This window comes from Amphiura filiformis, chromosome 11 (genome assembly GCF_039555335.1).
Source record: "Amphiura filiformis chromosome 11, Afil_fr2py, whole genome shotgun sequence".
NCBI classification, from domain to species: domain Eukaryota; kingdom Metazoa; phylum Echinodermata; class Ophiuroidea; order Amphilepidida; family Amphiuridae; genus Amphiura; species Amphiura filiformis.
Window position 1 is genome coordinate 66,374,821 of NC_092638.1, and position 13,610 is coordinate 66,388,430.

A 13,610-nucleotide genomic window follows, 5' to 3' on the forward strand; every position below is an offset into this window, starting at 1 on the left:
AATATCCTAACGTAATTTGGAACGATTTAATTCCGAAACAATTTTAATACTCTAAAAATAATGAAATTAAAACATGACTAAGAAAAACTGTATATAATTACCTACACAGCAAGGACGAGAATGACATGCGGGAGCCTAGTCTCGGTACCAGCCGGTTTGTGCTCCTCCGTCCCTAAACAAACCGTCTGGCGACAGCCTGAAATTGACAATCGCTGATTGGTTAATGAATTTTAATGAATATTCAAAAGCGTAGATATAAAAACATTTTCAATTGGCTGAGCAGAGTCACGTGAACGGAACCAGGAAGCGACTCACAACAGGGACTTCCGGGTTCAGTCATGTGCGGAGAATGTAAACAACGTTGGTGTATGCTGTGGAGTTGTGGAAATTCGAGTAGAACTACAATATGGATTGAATCTGTATGCCAGTTTTGAGTGCTGTAATAAAGTGAGTATATTAAAAATGGTCCCGGGTAAGCTAAAGTAAGCTAGTAACAGCCAAATCAGTCAACGAGTTCAAGAAATGGTGTTGACACGGCACACCGTCATCATCCCTATATCTTCGTGTTAAAAATTGCCGTGATAGTACGATGAATCCTCACGTTTTTCAACAACTACGCATGGTGATTTTATTCGAGATAGGCCGTGCAACTCAGGCTAAGCATACAATTTGAGATTTTGAGCGCCTGCCACACTGTTTCTATTCTATGTTTTACGATTTTCGCATGATCAATATATGGCTGGCCGTAACCGCCACAACGTGGAGCTGCTACGCGTAGCTTACTTTTCGCTTCGCGGAGCTAAATTGACCAATCATGTTAGATCTTTTCATTACGCGGAGCCAGTGGATGCATCCTCGTTCCAGAGAGAGAAAACTCTTGCCAAAATTAATGTTTACTATGGGGATTTTAAATGAATCGATTGTAAATAAACCACGACCAGTTGTACAATACCATTGTTTGATTAGTGTATAGTCAATGTTACCTTGCATGCATGTGTCATGTGTGTGGCGTGTTTGTTTGTTTGTTTGTCTACTGTGTCAGGCCAGGATCACTGACACCCACGGTACTGATACTCTCATACTATCACGGTGATCATATTGTTGAATGTTGTTGACTTAAAATAATCATGATGCAGTCATGTCTACAGTAGAACTCACCACGACCTTTGAAGGACTTAAACCCTATTAAAAGCTATTAAACCAAGATAACACTCAATGAAAACGGCTCAACTATGTTACATCAGATCTTCTCTGGTTAAATACACACTGCACTTGTGTCTGTTTTACCTGTGCAATGAGCAATGAGCTGGTATTATAGTTTCAGTTGGGTGAACGATTATAAAGCGAACGTAAGGTAACAATACTGTGGGCTTTTGTTTACGAAATGAGACAATAGTCTGCTTATTGTTAACCAGCGTTCTTGAAAATGAGAAGCTTAATGACTTAACACGGTTTAGAAATAATTTCTTCATATTTTTTGGTACAAAAGTACCAATATTTCCAAACACCTAAATTAGCTAAAAATTTAGGACATGTTACAAAACTATATTTTCTAGAATTTCAGAGAATACTTTAAATATTGGTCGATTATTTTTTACACAGTAGTGACGTCAACTAGGCAATGGCCTATACTTCTAACATACACTATTTGTAGAGGTCACGCGTCAATGGTGAGCGCACTGAGTATTGTGTATAGGAAAACGGACAGTAACTACAGTATGTCACAAGTGTTTCATAGCATAGGTCCTACAGCGATAATCTTTCTGGGTTTGGAATGTCTCCCTCTATATATAATATCCCAGGAACAACCCATGGCGCTGAGTTTATACTTACTGGTCGCTTAAGATTATTGCGATTTCAACTGCGAGACAGGACTAGAAGCTTTTGTTATTGTAGGAAAGTGCTTTTACTTGATTGATTGCTAATCAATAACTCACAGCTTGGCGACTGATTGTAGATCACTATAAATCGGATGTACTGTTGACCCCGCAGTTACGGTTAAGAATAATAGACATACACCGGTTAGTCCATGCTGAGCCAAATAAAAAAATCATTTGTTGTACGCCCACCTCCTTCCTCACTTTCTGGGATCAGTCTATATTTTTTCATTTTTCAATTTTCATATTACATTAAAAGGTTTCAATACATGAGTGAAATGTTAATGCGTATAAACAAGATTATTAGTCAGCATGAATCACTTGCTAGTGTTTTTGTGGAACTCTAAGGGATCTTACCCCTCATTAATGATGGTTTCGTCGTTTTCATGGCATATGCTGAAATGCCCGAAAACGGCTAGCAATGTCAATTTTACATGAAAACTGCTTTATTTGGTCAATTCAGCAAAAAAAAAAAAATCAATCAACAGCCCCTCCCTCCTCACTTTTCCAACTGGGATGCGAAACGGATTAAAAAATTTATGTGGCCATATAGCCGGGTGCTATGTTGGTATGTTATCAGACCAAAAGGATGTATGCTACGTGTCGGATGTATGTACTGTACTTCTTTTGTCGTGTTACAATAATCGTGATAAAAAGTCCCGAACATTTCTTTTAAAATTAGAGATAACACGCATTCTGCTGTTTTGCTTTTTTGAACAAGAACTATTGTGTGAGCAAAATAACACGGACAGTTTTTTCTTTCGGGTGGTAGAATTGGTTGTAAATTGACAGATTTGCCGAGGTTTTTTGGAACTTTTGTTTCCATAAAAATGTTACTAGAAAATGCCAAAAATATCACATTTTGGCCAGTAAATTTTAATTTTTTCTGCCTATAAATTAGTTCCGACTTTAAAGTAAACATATATATGGGACATATCATATTTCATTGAGGTGTTCTATGAATGCAACCTTCGCAAAGATCATGGTGCGTCACAACAAATTCCCAAAAATATGGCCACTTGCATGATTTATTTAGGTATTTACGTTTAAAACGATCCCTGCAGCATAGTCTTTACCCAAGACGAAACTTTAATGTGTGCGCTGAATTTATGCGTGACCCTATCATAATTATAGGGTGCTTGCACGGAAGGTCATTCGTTCAAATCATCCTCCAGACACGCTCCAGAAGACATGCAAATGCATGGAGTACAATACCAATTGCCTGTTTAACTGGTATTGATCAAAGTAATTCTTTTGTACTCCATGCATTTGCATATCTTCTGGAGCGTGTCTGGATGATGATTTGAACTAATGACTTTTCGTGCAAGCACTCTATATTCGGGATCACAGCGGCCTTCGCCGTCCAGCCAAAGTGTTTTTAAAATGCATAAAAACAACTTGGTTTTAATGCTAATTATTGCATGTTCCAAGGAAGTCTGATTATCATTATAAAATAGCCGAGTGGGCGGGTTTTCGCTGAAATATTTTGTGTGTAAAAACTGCAGCATTCTATTTATAAAGGAATATATGAATTCGTGATACCCAATTGTGGTACAGTTGGTGTTGTTTAGCAGGGGGAGAATTTTATTTCAATTTTATATACGTCAAAATATTTTTTGAATTTACTGAAAATAAACGCTCAAAAAATGATGAAAAATCTAATGTAATTTTTACATAGAACCCCGATAAAGATTACTGTGTCGTTTTTATGGTAATCTAATCTTCTATTTTCTAAAAAACATCTTGGGGTTCTATGTGAAAATCTTGAATAAACTGGGGAAAACCCAACGTCTATACTCCGGGGACTATAGGCCTACAAGAAAATGGCAGATTCCTATAGGCCTACATTGTACGGACCGATATATCAATACCATGATGCACGATGCAGTCAAAGTTGATATTATCTATTGTGCTCAGCACAATACACGCCGGGAATACACGTATTGTTGTATTTCTATTCTATACCCAGAAATGTTGGAGTTGCTATATGTTTAAAATTCAATATGGCTACCAGCAACTCATGTGGTCCAATGGATTAGCGCGCTGGACTTGGCGATACTGTATGCAGCTGCGGCGTATGTTCGAGTCCCACCTCTGCCAAACTGAAATTCACTTTTTTTTTTCACTTTCATATTTGGGAAATGGGACTGGGCGAATTTATGTGTGATTCGGGATCATATTCTTTAGGATAGGTGCTTTTAAATCGGAAAGATAATATGACAAGTTTTGAGTTGAAATGCCAATAGGCCATTTTTTTCCCGGGAATTTTCTAAATCCGGGTGGTGTCGCGTAAGCCGGAAATTAATCTTTTCTAAAACAAGAGAGACTTGTGCCAGTCTAGGAAGTGTTCATAAATACTTTGGTGGGGAGGGATGGTTGGAAAAGTTGGAACCTCGTACGTCAAATTTTTTTGATCGCCCCCTAAAAAAAGGTGGATTTTTATATTCCCCCTTTGTATGGTCTAAAATTTTTTTGAGCCCCCCTTCATGTCCGAAAAAAGAAACCAAAAATATACATCACTAACAGTAGCATAGATTTCTTTTTGGGGTTGGAGAAAATTTCTTAAAGTCTAGTGAATGCAGCACCTTTTGCCGACAAAATAAGTTTATGGTACAAATGCGCGAAGGGCGCAAAAAATTGCTATATTGAAGCTAAACTGGTGAAATATAGTACAAAACCTGAATTAATTTGCGCGAAGCGCAAAAATTGGCACTTTTAGTTTAAAATTAATAATAATAACAATAATAATAATATTAAATAAATATTAAAACTTTAAAACTTAATGTTATAAAGTTAAAATATTCCCACTTTTATGTTAAATCATTGGCCATTTATTTATATAGCCTATAGTATAAAGATACCACATAATCTACATTTTAATGTGAAAGTCTGAAAGACCATAGTTGAACCAGAGAAGGTGAGATTTTGAACATATATAGTTCAAAATTTAATAAAACAATATAAAATAATAACAATACTATTCAATGTTGCTACACTAAATATATGAAAATAAATAAAACGTATTACTAAAATGATTTTCGAGATCATTCGCAAACGGTTAGAAAAGGTTGTCAGAAAATGTTTAAATGTCGGGTTATATAAAGGGTATACAGACGATATATAAAACGTTTTTCATAACATTCAAAAATATTCTAACATTATGTTATTTAAGTGTTGACAAAATATTTCACAAAAGAAATGTTTGGAAATTTTTATTAAAAATAACATTTTGAAAACATTTTAAAAATATTGTTGTTGTGTGTTTTCATAACAAAACATTTTAAAACGTTTTAATGACTTTGATATAATCCGACATTTAAAGGGCATTTCGTGATCCACAGCATCATCTCCCCCACTTTTTTTCAAAAAAAAGTTGAGACTTTACATAATGTTTATGTACAAAAAAATTCTTGCAGATTAATTCGTTTAGCAAAGATATGAATTTCATTCTGGTATACCAGAACGAAATTACAACACAGTCTATGGAGCAGTATAATCATGCATAACTCGCAAACGCAAAATTGGAATCAACTGAAATTTTGGGAATAAGCTTTTTTCGTGGATATCTATACTGAAAATTGTCATAAAAAGAGGATCATCAGTGCTATGATCACGAAATACTCCTTTAATGTTATTAAAAGGTTTTTACCCAAACCAAAACCCAAAATACAACCTGCTTCCAACGTTTTAAAAATTAATGTTTTGTGTTCGCTGGGTTAGGGCCTACTACAAAAATGTATTTGTATACATTGGAAAACACTTCAGATTTATTGTCCTGCTTTTTTAACCAAAAATAAAATAAAATAATAATAATAATAATTTCATTGTAGGCTGAAAAAGTTTCTCTCTCAGCCTATACCAACCGCGTGCAGTTAGGCCTATATGGCGTTTTAATTGAATTTAGGGCCTACAAATATCGCAAAGCGCATTTTAATATAACATTTTTCTGCTAAATTGGATTGGTAGGCTATTGTTTTGTTAAAATAATTACACAAAAACAAATGATACGAGAAGCAATATTGTATAAATAAAGACAAAATGACAAACGTTTTCAACTGAGTGTTTTTAAGTTATTTGACAAGTTTATAATATTCATCATGTTCATGCTGTTTGTGTGGCCTATAAGATGTTGCGAAATGATATATAGGCCTAGGCCTATATTTAACATGTTAAATTAGGCCTATGATAAAAAAATGTTTATAATTTCTTTAATTTAAAACAAAATCCTATACATTATAGTATATAATATTATCATCGTTTAATTATAATTATTATTTCGTTGTTATTTTTTAAATCGTAATCATAAAGAATAAATTAAGTCATGACATCCTGCTGCTGAATCATACTATCAGATATCTGACTTTTGCAGTTCTGAGTTTGATCATGCTAATTATCGATTATCATGTCATCATTTTTGAGAGCTATTCAGCTATGATAGGCCTACATGTATGTTTCCAGTGCGTAAATTCTTATCCATGACAATCGTCGAACGATTTTACTTTGTATGAACTTTGAACTTTATTAAATCCTATGGTACCGGTATCTGATTTGTTGAGCCAGTCCCATAATCGTTGCTATGCATTGTTATAATGCAGGCAGACGCAAAACTGCTGATAGCCTATAATGTTGGCAACGTCGAATTTGCGACGGCGTTTTACAATATACTTTAATACAATCACCACCATGCGTACACATTCTCAGAATCACGTATTGACTTTATCCCTTTTTACATCAAGCGCACGTCCTTTTTCAGGTTGGATAGTAGCTGGATTTTGATTGGTTCACATGCCATGAGGTCATCGCGAGATGGCGTGTTTCTCACAAGAAGCCTAAAAAGTTTATTACGGGACGCTAAAGACGTGATGTATGGCCTACTACTAGTATATAAAGTAAATCCGAACTGGTTTGCAGTTTGCTGAAGGTCGAATTCCGCAGGGACACCGCGCAAGTTATACAAATTAGCTCCCGGCGATACACTGCAGATCGCAGAACCCCTGCGCAGAACTGTGTGCATAGTTTACCACCACTCTGCCTAGCTATATAGTTATGTACAATACTGTATTAGTTTCTTATGAGTGCATGTCCATCTTAATAATAAGTCAGTTCGTACTTTTCATAAACTACTTTTTGAATCATAACTTTCGTGACCGATGATATCTTGCAACTACGTGACGCTCGTCTGGCAAATTCTTAATGAATAAATTCGCTTCACGTAATGAGTAAGTCGTACCGGTACTTAATTAGTCAGTTTTACCTCCGAGTAATGAAAAACTCTAACATGATCATGATTGGTCAATTTGGCTCCACGGAGCAAAAAGTCAGCTACGCGTATATCCAGCTCCACGTTGTGGCGGTTGCGGCCTACCATATCAGTATCCCATATGGTATTTCTATTGCAAGAAAATTTTATTTGTTGTCAGGTTTTATCTTAAATACACTAACTGGAAATTAAATACACTAATTAGTGAGGACCGATATTTTGCTGTGGATATGTTTAACTGCAATTTGCGGGTAAAAAAATTGAAATCCTGAGTAAAAATTTTGATCATATTCAACTCTTTGAGAAAAAATTTATATAAAAGAATGCATGTAAAATCCAGCTGCAATACAATGTACATTATTGACACACTATCACCCTCTTTATCTACGGCAATAATAGAATATCGATTTCAATCGAATTGAATACGATGCTCAGTTTTGAGTTTGTAGTTGACTACTAAGCGACCTAAGCGATCGATTGCTAGCCAATCAGATATAACTCCCGGGTATAACTCCTTTTCTTGCGTTCGGTGAAATACCAGTCGCCCGTCGCTCACCAACGGAGTATTAAATTTATATTTATCGAATAGGAAGTCGACACTGTGCACGGTTCTCTCCAAGTGGTACAACAAGTACACACATGGAATTGGACCCGATTGGCAGCAGAAGTCTTCTAACTCCTACTCATTTATTAGATTATGCAGTGTAATTTAGGTGTTTAAGGTGTTTAAGGTGGGCATTTTATAGCCTCCATCAGAGCCCAAGAAGACAGTTGAATAAGTTACGACACGTAATGATGAAATAGCTATACGTACGTTTAATACGTACAATGTATGCAAAGCTGCACTTTGTTCGAGCAAATTCGTGGCTAGTGTTTCTCGAGCAAGCTGCACTGTTTGAATAGTGTAGTAAGCCCGGGGTAGATTGTTGGTATTACTAAATCAAGTCAGTAACAAATTCCCCCGGCCAAATTCCCTTTTATTTTTACAGTACAAACTTAATTAAAAGGTCATTCCGTGATCCACAGCCTCATCCGGATCCCTCACTTTTCTCAAAAAATTAAATGTACCGGTACCAAATATTTCTTGCAGATTAATTCCTTTAGCAAAAATATCATCAAATTTGAATTGTGGCCTATGGAGCAGTGTACATAATCATTTATAATATGTAGCCTGAGGTTTCCAGTGGTATAAAAATCTCAACCTTTTTTTGAAAAAAGTGGGGCCATGAGGCTATGGATTGTCATGAAATGCCCTTTTAACTAATTTAATATCAGTAATTGGTATGCCAGTGCAACATAGCTCACAGTGAATGAAGCTTAGTGACTGGCATCGGGGCCAGCACTGATCAGAATCGTTAAGCCTTCTCAACTGGCGGCGTGCTCGCCACTTGTGGCGCTTGGAGACAGTCGAAGTGGCGCACGAAGTAGCGCACAGTAATTTTAATAATTTTTTCACATAAATCTTGAACAAAAAAGGGGGAAATACCCAATCTGGCCCTTTGAAAAACCTTAAAATCCATGAGCTTTTGGGGGCGCTGCCCCCTGGAACCCCCGATAAGGCATCACTGCACCTTACCAACTTGTTCGATGTGAAACAATAAAATATTTTATTCTATTTCTTTTAAAATTTACAGAAAGATTGACCAAGGCCTGGAAACTCAGTCACCTGGTTGTCGATATAAGGACCCACATTCAGCATATTGTGATAAACATTCCTCTGCAAGTCTGTTTAGCGGTGTACTGCAGTGCCATGTGTGATAACAAGCACTCCACAAGTAACTTTTTGATTACCGGTAATACATTCCAATCAAGAAATTAAATCTAAGCAGTGGGCTGTGACAACAAGTGTTTAAGGATTAATATTATGAAGAGAAGACCACTTCCAATAATCAAGTGAACAATTTTACTGTCAGCCTTTGGGCCAAGAGAAAGGAGATGCGTAATCCAATTTCAACTGGACACAGAGCGACCGTTTAAACAAACAAGCTTAGTAACAGTACCAGATTCCTGCACAGGTACACCATCGCCAAAGGTACTTGGCTGGTACTGTGCAGTACCAGGGAGTACTACCAGTGTAGGACCAGTGCAGTACCACTGCTGGTAGATCCTGTGCAGTAGCAGTATTGGTACTGTGTAGGTACTTTGTGTGTACCAGCCTGGTACCTTGGCAATGATGTACCTACCTGTGCCCGTAGAAATGGCCCAGTCAAGGACACATTTTGAAAAATTGGTGCACCTTCGGTATGTAATTGGTAAAAATAAAAGTCACAGCAAAACAATCTGGCTATCATTACGGTGGCATCTGCAAGTTTTTTTAAGTGGTGGAGGATAGGTCTGGATTCCCAAATTTTTCAAAATGTGTCCTTGACTGGGCCATTTCTCCTGACTTTTCAGCAATAGTGGGGGTATGGTCCCCCCCTTTGCGCACGCCACTGTCGTTACATCTGTTTACAGCTCCAAGTTATTTCTATTATTGTCAGGGAAATCCAAGTATTTTGAAACACTCCCAACTTACTTAGTCGAGTCATGTGGCAATAGATGGCCTTATGGTCAGCGAACTGAGCTAGTTTTACATGAAATGTATAATTTCTTATGACTACAATCACTCTAAGTAGAACCATCAATCATGCTATATAAAAGGAACATTTTATTAAACCTCTTTACATAGTATCTGAAGATTTGCTTACTTTATTGAAGAAAAATTTGGTAACTTTTAACACAAACATTGTACATTACAGATGATGTTAACAATCATGACTTTGTTGTGAACAATGAAAAGAATAATAAATTACAAACATAATTATTTGCTTTGCTTGAATTTTCTTCAGTGTTAAATTTGATATCAAATAATTTTGATTTTTTGAAATTCGCAATGTAATACACATTATATGGCAAATGATTAAAATTGATATTTTTATATTTAACAGTACTCGAAGTAAACTTTATAAATCTGATGATTTATACTTATAGTGTATGTAGGTGGGATGAAAAGCCTGCGATCAATTGGAAATTTTTACCTTTCGTATTGAAGATATGGATTTCCCCAAAACACCAAAAAAAATTATGTCTTTTGCGGGGAAAAATCCATATCTTCAATATGAAAGGTCAAAATTTTCAATTGATCGACACCTTTTTCTACCAGCTACATACACTTTAAGAATATATCATTTGATTTATAAAATTTACTTCGAGGACTGTTATATATCAAAAATGTGAAAATGTCAAAATATTAATTTGTCATAAAATTTCTATTACTATGATATCATGAATTTCAAAAATGAAAATTATGTCTGATGTGCTCTCATGTCCCACAAAAATGGCTTTCATTCCAGTTTATGTGTACGAGCCAAAAAGGACCAAGGTTAATAAATGTTGGGCACCATGAATGATCAAGTAGATGTAATGCCCCACATTTGATAACACTGGTCTCTAATTGTTTTACATGTCATTACCACTCTAATAAAGAATAGTTTTACCAAGAATGGCTTGTTACCTGGACAACACTAGGTATTAAGGTTGGTCTTAACCCTGGAATAATGGAAACTTTTGAGCCCCATAACTGCTAAATTGTTGGTCTGAGGTATATAAAAGTATACAAATTTAGAATAAAATAAAAAATAAATAAATTTTGGATTTATATAGCACTCTTTCCTAGGTCTTACTATTTTAGAGGATTTTAATCCTCTAAATTTTTTTTATTTTTAATTTAATTTTTTTTTTTTTAAAGCACTGTAATTTCGCTGCCATGGTGAATCATCACAATCAGATCGCATCAACTAGGCCACAGCCGTTTGCAGCGCAAACCTATCAGCACTTCCACCAATTATATGTGCAGCTCCCCAAATTCCATTGGGTGAAGAATGGCAAAAAATTGACAAATCCATCTGTGAGGTCAAATTTGTGAAAAAATGCTCAGTTTTGAACAAAACGTTTTTTCATCCAAATTATTTGGGAAATGTAACAATTTTTTTTAATTTTCAAAAACTAGATATAGATATCTAGGACCCTTGAAAAAAAATGGAATTTTGACCAACTTTGAGAAATGTTCACCAAAAAAAGGTTGAAAAATGCTAAATTTTGCTCAAAAATAATTTTTAAAAGCCTGACTTTCAGGGAGAATTTCGCCCAAATTTCAAATATTTTTGGTGAAGTTGAAAAAAAAAAAGTCCTAGATATATCTATTTTTTTTAAATTAAAAAAATAAAAATTTTATGAGGTTCAAAAGTTTCCATAATTCTGCAGGGTTAAGACCACCCCTACGTCATACTCATGACCACTTCTACTTCCTTTGTTACATAGTTACAGAGTCATTCCAGGTGATGCAACATTTTCTTTTAATAATAAACAATTTGAAATCAAGCTGTGAGATCAGTTTCATCAAAACTGTAGCATTTGTTGATTACTATCACCATTACTGCATAGGCGGAAATTTTCACTAGGTTTTTATTTTTGCTGTTAATTTCAGAAGCGTAAATTTTATAGCTTGCAAAAATATTTTTGAACCATATGTTGTAATAACCAAAACTTGAATACAAGAAACCGCAAAACAGTTCAAATCATGAAAAAAAAGTATACCGCTAAAATAACCTGCTTTGCAGTATACAGGGCGTCTCTGAAGAACTGTACCGTTGGAAATTGAATTTGTGTTCCTATTCATGCATCATAATTTGACTTGTGGAAACGATTACATTTTGAGGTGTAATTTTCAAATTGTTGTCATTCCAGACCCGATGGGTCAATTTTTAAAATTCAAAAAAATATGTGGCAGATGCTTTACCAAGCAACATCATTTTTGTTGTGGCATTATATATTACGGTTCTCACAAATTAAATTTTCTGACTGCACAGCTCTTTCAAAGACCCTGTATCATATCGGTTTCCTGTGTTATGATCTTGGCGCAATTATTCCCTTGTTTATGCAATCTTTTGTGTAATTCTGGAGCCCTAAATATTTTTTGTTCTGTTTTTCTTCACAATTCATTTATTGTACAGGTCTAACCTTTATCATTGGAGTTCTTTTGAAGCATCAAACAGGGAAACAGTGCAATGTTTCACAAATTAGTCACAAAGATAGCCAGACTTCGACATGTCATTAACTTAATTCAACCGTACTGATTTTGTTCTCAATTGCTGAATGCTGGTACTTTACATCCATTAACTGCATTATAATGTTATGTGAGAAGTTTGTGACAAATCCGTAGGTTGAATAATCCATTGAGCTCCAACAAGAATAGTTCCCTCCGTTGATTCAAAAATTAATTTTCATGCTTGTAATAGCATCTGGATGATTAATGTCTACATTGTACAGTTATTGCATGGATGAAATCTACCAGCATGAATATTCAACAGATGAATTTGCTGAATGAAAGAAGATTTGAACATTACAAGCTTCTTATTTCAGTGTCCAACACTTAACTTTGCTATGGAAGTACTCACAATGAAACACACCCATTTTTAGAAGTCATGGCATATTGAAATATACATGGCATGTACTGGTACATGGTAGTGTTACTGGTCTCTATACCAAGATCCTAATAATCTTCATTTTGTTATATAGATAAACTAAAGCCATATTAAAGCAAGAAAGCTTGAGCTGTGGATTAAAATGGACTTGATACTGAAATACAGTAAAGCAATGGAAGAAACCCCTGTTCTATGGGCTGACTGACTGACCCGAACAGTTCTGTGTCCTTTTGCTGTTGGCACTATTCTAAATAAAGAAGAAAAAAAAGCCGAGTTGACCTAGCGCATGTTTCTACTTACCGGTACTTGTAAGTATCAGGTCAATTGTCACAGAAATCCCACATTCATCTCTAATCTCCATTAATGTTGATATCTTGGTCAACTGCAAACTAAATACAAATGACAAGCATTGATGAGTGATGAGTAAAAAAAGATAATTACTGATGATACATATCTCAAGATAATTTGTTATCAATTATCTTAAGATATAAATTTATTATCTCAAGATATTTTATCTGGACAAAAATATATAGAGTACGGTATATGTAATATGTAATTTTTTAGAGTTATTTATCTTGAGATAATTATCTCAGGATAAATGATTATCTCAGGATAATTGATTATCTCGAGATAATTGATTGTCTCAAGATAATTGATTATCTGAAGATAAGTGATAAGGTGATTATATAAGATAATATATGATCTCCAGATAAAAAATATTTTCTTGAAATAATTCATTATCTCGAGATAATTTATTATTTTGAGATAATTTACCTTATTATCTCAAAATAATTTATCATCTCAAGATAATTTATTATCAAGATTATTTATTATATCAAGATAACTTTAATATCTTAAGAAAATATATATTATTTCAAGATAACTTACCATCTCGCCTTTTTGCCTAGTAAAATTGTGAATTGATGACCTTAATTTTTTAACCAGAACAATTAAAGCTCAAGAATCTAAAAAGTGAGTGGGGGAGGATAAAATTTTTCCTCAACATTTTTT

General features: G+C 34.8%; 1 long non-coding RNA gene across 1 annotated transcript; it reads left to right on the top strand.

Annotated features, from left to right (window-relative positions):
* Positions 1-141: 141 nt before the first annotated feature.
* LOC140164093 (uncharacterized) lies at positions 142-9,937 on the top strand. The gene is made up of 2 exons (XR_011860492.1): positions 142-447; positions 8,772-9,937. It is a non-coding gene; the product is annotated as an uncharacterized lncRNA (long non-coding RNA).
* Positions 9,938-13,610: the final 3,673 nt, after the last annotated feature.